This window comes from Hemicordylus capensis, chromosome 4 (genome assembly GCF_027244095.1).
Source record: "Hemicordylus capensis ecotype Gifberg chromosome 4, rHemCap1.1.pri, whole genome shotgun sequence".
NCBI lineage: Eukaryota > Metazoa > Chordata > Lepidosauria > Squamata > Cordylidae > Hemicordylus > Hemicordylus capensis.
Genome location: NC_069660.1, coordinates 114103379 through 114116611, shown reverse-complemented (window position 1 = coordinate 114116611; position 13233 = coordinate 114103379). Strand labels below are relative to the sequence as shown.

The 13233-nt window shown below is 42.0% G+C and overlaps 1 long non-coding RNA gene across 1 annotated transcript in view; it reads left to right on the top strand.

Moving 5' to 3' along the window:
- LOC128325389 (uncharacterized) overlaps positions 1-8521 on the top strand; it is a 28706-nt gene extending 20185 nt beyond the window's left edge. The window contains exons 3-4 of the long non-coding RNA XR_008307417.1: positions 4786-4926; positions 8035-8521. This is a non-coding gene — a long non-coding RNA (uncharacterized LOC128325389). The remainder of the gene's footprint in view (positions 1-4785; positions 4927-8034) is intronic.
- The last annotated feature ends 4712 nt before the right edge of the window (positions 8522-13233 follow it).

Genomic DNA, 13233 nt, shown 5'->3' with positions numbered 1-13233 from the left:
CTTGTCTAGTGCAGCTCAGGAGTTCATAGAAGCCATGACAACTATGGGCCTATCCCAACTGGTCATAGGGCCAACATATACAACTGGTAACACCCTCAATTTGGTTTTTTGTTCAGATCATGGTGGTATTCCATGGGTGGGGACTGTTTTATAGCTCCTTCCCTCATACACACACGGAAATCTTATGTAGCTTAACTAAAGGTTTATTCAGCAACAGCTCCATTTTCTCCTTCTCCTTCCTGACCCCACTCCTCCCCACCACACTCTCTGTAGGATCCCCACTAGGACAAATTTCTCAACAACACAACATGCTGTGATTTAAGAGGACATCTTCTTTGTCATGAACCCCACCACCCATTGAGATCATCAGGAGAGGTCCATCTGTAGCTGCCACCAGCTTGTCTGGTGGCTGCTTGGGGACGGGCCTTCTCTGCTACTGCCCCAAAGCTTTGGAACGTGCTCCCTGATGAAATAAGAGCCTCCCCATATTTGACAATTTTAAAAAAATCTTTAAAGACACATCTGTTCACCCAGGCTTTTAATTAAATACTGTTTTAATAGTTTTGACATTGTTTTAAAATATTGTTTTAGGGTTTTAAACTGTTGTAATGTTTTAACTTTTTGCTGTCATTTATTTTAACCAATGTTTTAATTTCTCTGTTGCCATTGTTTTAACTAATGTTTTAACTTTTCTGTTATTTTTGTTGTAAACTGCCCAGAGACGCAAGTTCTGGGCAGTATAAAAATATGATAAATAAATAAATAAACAAACAAACAAACAAACAAACATAAAAGATTACTAGCTAGAATATAACAGGGACTCTTAGAGTATCTCCATTGTCATGGATGGACCACCATCTGGTTAAGGTTGGTTTCATGGCTGCAACCCACCTCTGCAGGGGTACAAGACCTATTAGGATGGTCTGCCCAAGAAGGTTATTGGATCCCATAGGATTCCAACAGGACTTGAAAGGTTTTATAATTGGTTCTATTGGTGATTCTGTTGATATCCTGATGGAGACCTGGAATAGGGAACTTTCCTGGGCAGTAGACACAATTGCCCTAAACATCCTCTCCGTTCCACATTGTAATTGGCCCCATGGTATAGAGAACAGCGATGGGAGCTGAAGCAGCAAGGGAGAAGACTGGAGCACAAGTGGAGGAGAACCCCCAACGTGAATCTGACAAGATATGACACAAAGCCCATTTGAAGGCTTATACTGTGAGAATATGTGCAGCAAAGAAGCAATTCCATTCTGCATATATTGCATCTGCAAGTTCACATCTAGTGGAGTTGTTCAGAATTGTGAGGGAATTGACTCAGGTCCCCTCCTCTCCGAATTTGAATTTGGAGTCTTCATAATCCTGCTGTGATACCTTTAATAACTTTTTTTTGCAGATAAAATCTCTGGATTCGGGCCGACTTGGATTCGACCATTACTGCAGAGTCAATGGCAGGGGTGTCCAGTAGCTCCTCTTGTTTGATTAGTTAATTTTCAAATTGTGACTCCTGAGGATGCGGACAAACCTCTTGGAAACGTTCAGCCTATCACCTGTGCACAGCATTCATGCCCATCATGGCTTATATCATCTAGTAGGGAGGCTCCTGGAGATGGCCTAGTTGACATCATAAATGACTAATTGTGGGAGGGCAGGATGCCTTCATGTCTGAAGGAGGCAATTGTGAGACTTTTACTTAAGAAGCCTGCCGTAGATCCCTCAATGAAGGATAATGATAGGTCGGTATCCAACTTCCCTTGGTTGGGCAAGGTGATTGAGAGGGTGATGGCTGATCAACTACAGGTAGTTTTGGAGGATACTGATTATCTAGATGCATTTCAAACTGGCTTTAGAGTGGGTTATGAGGTTGAGACAGCCTTGGTTGGCCTGATGGATGATTTATACCAAGGAATTGACTGAGTGAATGTCACTTTGCTGGTTCTTTTGGATTTCTCAGCTGTTTTCAATGGAATCAACCATGGTATCCTTCTGAATCATCCAAGGGGATACTGTTTTGCAGTGGTTCCATTTATATTTCTCAGGCAGATTTCAGATGTTGTTACTCAGGGATATTTGCTTTGTGAAACAAGAGCTATTGTATGATGTCCCTCAGGACTCCATCCTGACCTCCAATGCTTTTTAAAACCTACATGAAACGACTGGATGTGGTCATCAGGGGATTTGGAGCAGGGTGTTATCTATATGCTGATGACACCCATATGTATTTCTCCATGACATCATCATCAGAAAATGGCATAGCTCCCCTAAATGCCTGCCTTCAGGCAGTCATGGGATGGATAATAAATTGAAGCTGAATCCAAAAAAGATGGAGGTATTAATGGTGGGGGTTCATAATTTGAGGGATTTGATAGAACTTCCTGTTCTGGATGGGGTTGCACTCCCCCTAAAGAAACAGGTACGTAGCTTGGGAGTGCTTTTGGACCCAGGCCTCACCCTGGTGTATCTGGTGGAGGCTATGACCAAGAGCACTTTCTATCAACTTTAGCTGATAGGACAGCTGCGTCCGTTCTTTGAAGATAATGATCGGAAAACTGTGGTGTACTCGCTAGTAACTTCTCAGCTTGACTACTGCAATGTGCTATACAGGGGGCTGCTTTTGTGTGTTGTTCAGAAACTTCAGTTAGTTAAAAATGCAGCAGCCAGATTGGTCTCTGGGTTCCTCAGAGAGACCATATTATGCCTGTTTTAAAACTGCTGCAGTGGCTGCTTATCCAGGAAAAATACTGTGCTAGTAATTACCTTTAAAGCCCTAAATAACTTAGGACTGGGTTACCTGGGAGAGTGCCTTCTTTAGCATGATCCCCACCACACTTCAAGGTTATTAGGGGAGGGCTTTCTCCAGTTGCCAGCAGCTTGCCTAGTGATGACTCGGGATAGGGCCTTCTCTGTAGCTTCCTGGGCTCTGGAATGCACTCCCTATGGTTATTAGAGGCTTAGGAGTTTTAGCAACCTTTAAAAGAGCCCTAAAAACATATCTTTTCAGCCTGACCTTTAGTGAGTATTGAAATGATTTTGCAATGGCTTTAATTTTGTTTTAATGAGTTATGTATTTGTTTTAGAAACCATTTTTATATTTGTGAACTACCTAGAGCCATCTGGGTGAGGCGGTATAAAAGTCTTATAAAATAATAATAAAAATCATCATCATCATCATCATGATCATCATCATCTCTTTTACAAATTATTCAGGCAAATATTAGGGCTGAGGAAGACAGGGCTGATAGCTAAAAGGACATCCCTTTCCTGTCTACCAAACCAAGTGGACAACAACATTAAGAGGAGGATTGAAACCCAGAAACCTCCAGATGGCAGGCTGGAACTGCTTCCTAAGCAATTCCCGTCTCCTGATCCAACAAATCAAAGTGAAGTTGGATTCGCCTACTGCTCAGGTCCCAGCAAACTACGGAGTAGCTGAAACTGGAGTGTTAGCCAGTCTGGACACAACCTGATCTGCAGTATGCCAATGAAGTGTTCATAGTTCTGCCATCAAACCCATCCACAATGTTGTGGTGGTCACATCACTTCATCATACATGAAGTGATGTATGGCATTGTCTTATTACCCGCATCTTCCCTTACCCCCTTCTGAGGCTTATTTTGCCCCTTTGTTCTGTTCTCAGAGGGGTGGTTGCCAGCATCCAACCAGTCCAAGTTGCCCCCCACTAGTTTTTAGAATGGACATTTAAATGAATACATAAATACAGGGGAGTATGATTTTTTTTTTGTGGGGTGGCTTTAGCTTTGGTTTTTTGGGAATGCATAGCTCAGTTGCCGAGCAATTGCTTGCTTGCAAAGAGTCCCAGGTTCCATCTCTGGCATTTCCAGACCAAAGGCCTGATTTAGTATATGGCAGCCTGGTAGGGTAGAAAAAAGAAAGAAAGCACTATCATAGCTAGATGTAGGGTTGATGTTTGCAGATCAGTGGAAGAGTACCCAGAGAAAAGATTGTAGTGAGTTCCAATGGGTTGAAATTGCAAGGAGGGAGATTTAGACTAGGCATTAGGAAGCATTCCCTGACTGTAAGAACTTTTCAATGGTAGAACAGTTTGGCTCATGTAGTGATGTTGCCAGAGAGCCATGTTTTGGGATAGGATAAGGAGCACCCCTCTTGATGCATTCCCAGCATGGGACTATGAAATTGTCATTCCCTTGAACTTTGCACCTTGCTCTTTGGCAAAAATTGGTCATTAAACAACAGGCTGAGGCTGGTAGCATGTCCTTAGGTTAAAAAGACAATAGATCAAAACAGGACGTGGGACGTCCCTCTCTAATGAGGAACCCAACTAATAGACCTGTCAAAGCAAATTGGCTGGGGAGAAGATCCTCCCGCCTATAGATAACGTATGGAATGCTTCTTAGCAAGAGCACCAAAATGGCTACTTCCCATCCTATTAAAGTTGATTACTGGACTAACAGTTAAGGCAGAGATGCTCATAGACAAATAAAAGACATGCATCTTTATACCTGGAGACATTGCAATCCCTGAGATAGGTAAAACCCACCCTTGTCTGTTGTTGCTCCTGCTGCTGCTCAGCCAAGAGGATCAGTAACATATCCATTTTAAATGCCTCACAAATGCTGACTTCTAGTTTGGGCTGGACAGAACTCTGTAGGCTATCTTGCTCCACCCACCCAAACCCTCAACCTATTAAATAACCTCATGCTTTTTTCAAAGGCTGGTGGCGGAGCAAAATCACTGCACTCAGCAGACACTGGGTGGGCAGTGCCATTCATCCCTTCAATCCTTTATGTTTTGTTCCAACAGGGCAGCCAGTTTACACTTCACGTAGGTGTCGAAGTCTATAATGCTTCTAAGCAGAAAGAAAGAAAGAAAGAAAGAAAGAAAGAAAGAAAGAAAGAAAGAAAGAAAGAAAGAGAGAGAAATAACATTGCATACACTTTGCAGGTCACCACCACTGAAACCTTGCTAACCATCTTCTTAACCCTTATTCACATCCTAATCTCTGCCTCATGGGCCTAGTGTCCATTGGACAAGGGTGGGGGGAACAAATGTCCCCAAGACCGGAGAGTCAGGGGGCCCTTTCAGTTGAGTGCTACATGAGCCTGGGCCCCTCTCCTTGTTCCTTTCTCCCCAGTGACTCCCCCTCCTCCTTCTCCTCATCCAGGCACCCACTTCTGCCATCCCTTTCCATTTTCCTTAAGGATAATTCCATTTGCCTTCAGGCTCTCCCTCTCTCCTCTTCCCACTTCTGGATCCTCCTTCCCGAGGTAAGGGCAGGGGCATCACCACCAGAATGGCTGTGGGTCCATGGGCAGGGCACTCCCATCCTTCCCAGGGTGAGAGCAGCTGTCATACATGCCTTCTTCCACCACAGGGATGGGGGGAAGATGTAAGACAGCTGCTCTCGCCCTGGAAAGGATGGGGGTGCCCTGCCCTGCCCATGCACCCACAGCCATTCTGGCTGCATACAGCAGGCAGGCAGGCCAGGGAGGGAGCTTGCGAACTCACACTGGCTGCCCTGACAAGGTGGTCAAGGTGGCTTCCGGAGGGAGGGATGGAGATGTGCCCTGCTGGGCTCGGCGGTGGCTGCTGACTAAGCAGGGCCCATCACACTTTGCTAATTGCCCCAACCCCTTGTACCTGACATTAGATGCAGGGGGCATGGCTTGGGGCTCTGGGGCGCATGCACATTTCTTTTTTTTTTCAAATTCAATTTTTATTGATTTTAACAATAATATTATTATAAGTCATAACAAACCGAATAAACGAAACTGGACTTCCCGCACACCTCTCTTCGTGAAACATCAGCTATAAAATTTACCCTTGCTATAGTAATAATTCAAAACATAAATTTAGACCCTTATAAACACAGTTAATCTACCCAACCTGCATTTTTTTAAAAAACATTCCAAATCCTGCTGTAAGATCCATAGTAGGAGAATAATTTTTTAGATACAACAAAAATAGTTTCCAATCTTCTTTAAAACATTCTAAGTTTTGCCATCTCCACATATGCCAAAATTTTTATCAGCCAATCTTCTTTTGAAGGCAATTCATTACTCTTCCATTTCTGTGCATATATTATTCTGGCCGCCATGGAAGCATACATGAAGAATGTTAAGTTATTTGTAGAGATTACTCCTTGTGTTATTCCCAGCATAAAGGATTCTGGCTTCTTAGGAAATGTCATTTTAAATATTTTCTTTAACTCATTATATATCATATCCCAATAGGCCTTGGCCTTCCCACAGGTCCACCACATATGAAAAAAAGTGCCTTCAGAATGTCCACACTTCCAACATTTGTTTGAAACATTTTTGTACATTAATGCCATTTTTTGTGTGTGTCAAGTACCATCTATACATCATTTTATAATAGTTTTCTTTTATAGCATAACATGCAGTGAATTTTAAATCATTTTTCCATAACTTTTCCCAGGCTGCCATTTCTATATTACGCCCCACATCTTGAGCGACTTTATCATAGTCGTTTTAACCACTTCCTCTCTTGTCTCCTCCAGAAGCAACAGTTTATACATTTTAGAAACTAATTTTTCATCATTTTGACATAATTCCTTCTCAAAAATTGAAATCTGATCCTCAAATCCAACTTTCAAGTCTTTCTTATATATCTCATTTAACTGATGATACTGAAACCAATCTCTGACCAAATTCCACCTCTTTCCTTTGCATCTGTTAAATTCTTAAAATTAATTCTTGGTCTTTTCCCCTGCCAAACAAACTTAGTTAAGTCCTTCTGCCATTGCTTAAAACAAGTTAAAGTGTAAATTATGGGAATAATCTGAAAGAGAAATAACATTTTAGGCAAGACATTCATTTTCACCACTGAAATTCTTCCCATTAAAGACAAATTCATTTTAGACCATCTTTGTAGATCAATTTTCACTGAATTCCATATTTTAACATAGTTGTTTGTGAACAACAAGGAATTGTTATTTGATAACCAGACCCCCAGGTATTTAACTTTCTTCTCTACTTTCAACTCACTTATTTCAGAGAATCTGTCCTTGGTTTTCTGATCCATATTTTTAGTCAAGACCTTGGTCTTGGTCTTATTTATATAAAATCCAGCCAGCTGTCCAAAATGTTGTATTTTATCCAAGAGTCTTTCAGTCTTGTCCATTGGATTCTCTAAAAACAGCACAACATCATCTGCAAAGGCTCTCAACTTGTAATCTTGTTTCCCGATTTTGGGACCATGTAATTTATCATCTTCTCTGATAGTTCTACAAAGCACTTCTAGAACCAGTATGAAAAGCAATGCATGCGATGGAGGCCCCCTGCCTGTACTTTGTCCATCGCCCCCTGGGAAGCTTCCTACATCCCTGCACTGCCTCTACCTTGACTGATTTAGTGGCCTTTGCTTCTGCCTTCCTTCCTTCGTGCTTGAAAGTCACCTGAAGTCCTGTGCTTTAGGAGATGATCTGGTGCACACCATAAAGGACACATCCTAAGGCACACATCTTTCAGCCTGCCAGTGGAAAAGGTGTGAGGTGGCAAGAAGCCCAATCCTTAGTGAGCTTGTGGCAAGCTTCAGCATCTTCAGCAGAGGGAGCAGAATATGCTATGCCCCAGACCTTGTTTTCACAAAGCATTCATATTTAACTTTTTCTCTCTGAAAATTACTACAATTATTGCAAAGGGGGGAGCTTGCAAAATTCTAATGCTACCTCCCAGAGATCCTAGGTGTAAGTAAATAATAGACCTGCAAGGTTTGCAAATGCTTTCCTTGCCTAATCTGCTGCATAAAAATATGTTTGTCAAGATGCAGTTGTCTCTTAAATTGCTGAAAATCATTCAAGTGGCAACAGCTCAACTTGCTTTTCTATCAAGTGCCAGTCACAGAACATTTTGTAGACATAAACATGGATAATGGGAAGAAGAAGAAGAATGTGTCTCAATAGGTATTATAAAACTATAATTCCTTCCAGGGTTCATGCAATACCATAAATTGTAGGCATAAATTCAAGCAGTTTTAGCACTAGAAATCATGAGTTGAAATGATGAAATTATACCTTTTGTAATCCCCCAGGGAAAACATACATTTTGTACAAGAGCAACTATAACATTTTAGCCACCGGCCCCTTCACTGGAAAAGCAGAGTACTCACTGGAAGACTGAAAAACAACTGTGCAGGTGTTTAGAAAATAAACTGGAGTGTGGACGTTAAAAATAAAAAATGTTGGGCCCAATCCAACATCAACCAGGTAATGTATTCTGTTTAAACTATGAATTATTGCTGATGTTTTTACATTTTGTGAAGGTGTGGAAGTAAACCTACAAAAATATGTGTTAGCAGAAGCTAGCTATCATCTCCTTAAGTATGTGGCAGACCTTTACAACTACAGTAGATGTAAAATATACATGCCTTGTATAAAATGTCAGGGAGCTAAATAATCTCCTGTGCTCAATTAAAAAGAAGAAAAACAAATGTCATGCAGCATTGTAAAATTGCTGCTTATTTTTCATCCTAGGGGGGCTTCTCCAAAGTCATAATTGTGGAAACAGATGAAAGAGGATTATTTGTTAGGAAGGGAAGTAAAAGAATTCCTTCCTTCACATGTCGTTTATACGAATTATACAGAATATTCTAAACAATTGCCAGGAAGGAAATTGTCTATAAACAACAAACAATTAAGAATGCTAACCACAACTTGCAAAACTATTAAGAGATATACTCCTGCACAATATACAGTGTATATCACCTGCACAAGAGATACACACCTGCACAATATTCTGCAGGTCTATGGCCTCTTCAGTGTTTAAGACATATGGAAGACCTAGAACTGAATACCATACAATTGGGCTAGGAGCAGGTATGAGTTAATTCATGCACTGTGCACGTGTGTGTCATGGAAGCACATATACAAATGCTAATTAATGCCTGTGCATGGTGTGCTTGTCCCTTTTATTGTTAAGAAAGGGGTTCTGGTACAGTTAGCATGTGGTAGCCAAAAACATTGTATTGATACATTTTAGTTGGTTCAGTAACAGCCATACCACTTTATGCTACTATCACCTGCAGTGGGTCCAAGAGAATGCAACGGATGTCGTTTTTCTTGTTCCACGTGTCTTAAGCTGTACCTGAGTGCAACTGAATCCTCTGCTTTCTTCATGTGTGCCACCCCCAGCTGTGAATGACTGATTAGTAGGGTGGGGAAAAGCAGGAGAAAGAGTGATCAACTGGATTTTGATGGGAAATTCCTAGTCTTAAACTACTTGAGGCTAATGTATACAAAGGGCATAAACTCTTCCAAAAGTGATACATAAATGACAGTGGACATCCTAATGCTGTGCTGGTGCAACAAAATTGTGCTTGTGCAAGAAGATATTTAAATCATGGGCATTTTAGGAACTGCACTAAGTTTCCAACAAAACATATGAGGCATGCCACAGGTAGCACACCTTGTTGCAGAAATGCAAACATGTTTGCGCAAGGACAACACTAATCTGGAAGCTAGCTCCAGAATTTGCACAGGTAGCAAGCATGACAGCACAGTATCCTTGTGCTAGCACTGATGAATCTGGATAAGGTATGTGCATGGGATGGATTTTAGATAGATAGATAAAGTTTATTACGGTATTTGACCAGTACAGAAGCATGAAGGGAAAAGCACGGTGTCATACGCACACAATATAGCAACAACATAGCTTTACGAATATACAGTGACATAGTAACTTATTCCGCTACATTAGTCATTAGGTGTTGTCATATATTCATTGCTATTACACAAAACTTAGCCACGTTATGTGTAACGTGGGCTTATGTGGGCTTGATGGTCTGATAAGAGAAATAAAATATATGCTTCATCTCCACTGCCAGGTAGATACTTAATCAAGGGTAAAATTAAAGATTCACGTTAATCCCTATAAAAATTACAGTATAATAAAACATGACCCACATCCTCTATGGCCTGTATGATACATGGACAGTAACGTTCAGAGTAGAGGATCCCACCATATCTGCCATATAATACCGCTGAGGGCAACACATCAAAGCGGGCCAGTGCAAATGCTCTACGATATTTGGAAATTATTAGGGCTTGACAATAATCAGCTGGCTTGGTGCAAAAAGCATGTCTCCATAATTTGAGTCATTTGGGGGCCTTGCTTATCTTCTGTTGCCATTCCATGTTCAATATTCTTTGCTTTACAGCAAAGAGGTCAGCTTTTCTTTAACAGCTGATTTCCACAGTGTCTGAAAACTATCTTCAAGCATCAGTGGGGCCAGGCCCATTGGTGAGAATACCACCTTCAGCCAGTAGTTAAGGGTAGTAATCCACACTAGGGTTTCCACTCGCATGACTCCCAGTTCCAGACTTTATGCTGTATTAGAGACACATTTAGGGGCTTGCATGATTGAGCTTAGAAACTTATATTGTACTGTCTCTATCTGGGCAAGGTGGGATGGATTTTGCATTCCGTTCCAAGCTTGGAACAGAACACAAAATCTGTGGAACATTCCACCAGAACAACTGGTTGAGCCAGTTGTTCCGACAGAATGAACCCATTCCGACTCAGAACACTCTGAGCGCCATTTTGGACTCTAAAATGGCACTCTTCTGGCCTCTGCACACACATGGCAGCCATTTGCATGGCGCTGCTGACCACACAAATGGCTGCTGTGGGTGTGCAGAAACCAGAAGAGTGCCATTTTGGAGCCCAAAATGGTGCTTGGAACATTTAGAGTGTTCCGAGTTGAAACGGGATTGTTCCGTTCTGAGCTCAGAACATGCCCCTCATTTTAAGAGCATTCTGTTCTGAGTGGGGAATACTCAAAACGGCCAGTTCACGATTGGAACTTTCCAACTGCAAACCGTTCTGCACATTCCTAGTCAGGATATTGTCTGTCATCTCTTAAAAACCACTTCTTTCATTTTCATGATCCATCATCTCTGGCTGAGGCTGTCTACCTCAACAGCAAGCCTGAAACATCAAGGCATGCAACAATGATACCTCAGGCTGGAGCCTGGAACAGATGTGGTGCAAAAGATGAAGGTGCAGATCTATGAGTGTATCTCCCAACATTTCCTACACACACACACACACACACACACACACACACACACACACACGAAGCAACACTTTGGAACATAGCAGCTGTGCTAGGAGGGCTCAAACTTTTCCCTGCACCAATTTCTGGATTTAAATCGCCCTCTACTCCCCAAAGCTGACCTCCAGTGGATAAATATAGAGGCAAAGTATTAGTATCAGTATTTCTTTCTGCAGGAGGACTCATAGCAAATTCATTGCTGTTTTATTGAGCTGGTTCATAGAGGATTTAAATATTCTGTTAAATAAATCTATATTGGAATGTTTTGGGGACACCAATAAAAAGGAAGACCAATCCTGACAGCTGTCATGTCTATGTGATTGTGCAAATTTACAGCTGCTCTTCAACTCTTTGTTGCTGGCAATTTAAATGTGCAAAGCAGTGCAGGAGATAGGTTAGCATCACTCCACCCAATGTCATGGCTCTGATAAAAACTGAAGCCCCTCAGCTGCTTTCTAGTTTAAAAAAAAAGCTGGGGAAAGCTGAGGCAGGAGGGAGCTTCCAATATGGCAATATTCAATTATGAATCTCCCAAATTTATTTATTTATTTATTTATTTATTTATTTATTTATTTATTTATTTATTTATTTATTTGTTATTAAAACTTTTATACCGCCCTTCCAAAAGGCTCAGGGTGGTTTACATTAAAACACCATTAAAATCAATTAATAATTAAACAAAAATTATAAGCATAAAACAATGATTAACAATTAAAAACATCATAAAACAACAATTAAATAATCAGAACAATTTAAAAACAAGTTTTAAAAAGCTGAGAAAGCCTGGTTGAAGAGATGTGTTTTCAGGTGTTTTCTGAAAATTGCCAGAGATGGGGAGGATTGTATCTCAGCAGGGAGCACATTCCACAATCTCGGGGCAGCAGCCGAGAAGGCCTGTCTCTGTGTAGCCACCAAACGAGTTGGTGGCAACTGGAGACGGACCTCTTCATGTGATCTCAGCGGCCAGTGGGGCTCATAGTGAAGAAGACTCTCTCTTAAATACCCAGGGCCTAAGCCGTTTAGGGCTTTATAAGTTATGACTAGCACTTTGTATTTTGCCCAGAAACCTATTGGCAGCCAGTGTAACTCCATCAACAAAGGAGTAATGTGGTCTCTCCGAGATGACCCAGAGACCAACCTGGCTGCCTCATTCTGAACCAACTGAAGTTTCCGGACTACGTACAAAGGCAGCCCCGCGTAGAGCGCATTACAGAAGTCCAGTCTGGAGGTTACCAGCAGATGTACCACAGTTTTGAGGTCATTGATCTTGAGAAACGGGCACAGCTGGCATATCAGCCGAAGCTGATAGAAAGCACCCCTGGCCACCGCCTCCACCTGAGAAACCAAGGAGAGACGTTGATCCAGAAGTACTCCCAGACTGCGAACCTGTTCCTTTCGGGGAAGTGTGACCCTGTCTAGAACAGGCAGATCAAAAACGTCTCTAGAGTTCCGACCCCGCACAATAAGTACCTCCGTCTTATCTCGATTCAGCTTCAGTTTATTCTCCCTCATCCAGCCCATTACTGCTTCCAGGCAGGCATTTAGGGAGGATATGCCAACTCCTGAAGAAGAACAAATCAAATCTGTTTCTATGGGAACATAGGAAGCTGACTTATACGGAGTCTGGCCATTGGTCCATCTAGCTCAGCACTGACTCTACACTGATGGGCACTCACTCTCCAGGATTTCAGACAGGAGTCTTTCCCAGCATTACCTGGGACTTTTACACACAACAAGCTTTACCATGTGTTTAGTGGGAGGCATTACTATGAACTCAAAGCTGTCCCCAAAAACTGACTGAAATGGTGGATTTTTTTTTAAACCCCAGATATAAATCAGGCTACACTCTAATGTGCTGTGAAAAACCAAAATTGTGTGTGAACTGCCATCCGATAACTCGCAGGGACTTTGGGGTAAATCTGGCCGATATGTGAACACACCCACTTCCATTCCGCCGGAGATGTGAGTTAAAGGGCTTTAAAAACCCAGTGTGAAAAACTTCCTGGAGAAGCCGGGAACAGAAGTGAACCTGGGATCTTCTTGCTCGTCCACTGAGCTATGGCCCCATCCACTAAGGGCAACATCTTACAGCACTCACATGCAGTCAACCATCCAAATACAAACAAGGACCCTGCTTAGCAATGGGCACAATCCATGCTTCCTGCTCCAAGACGAGCT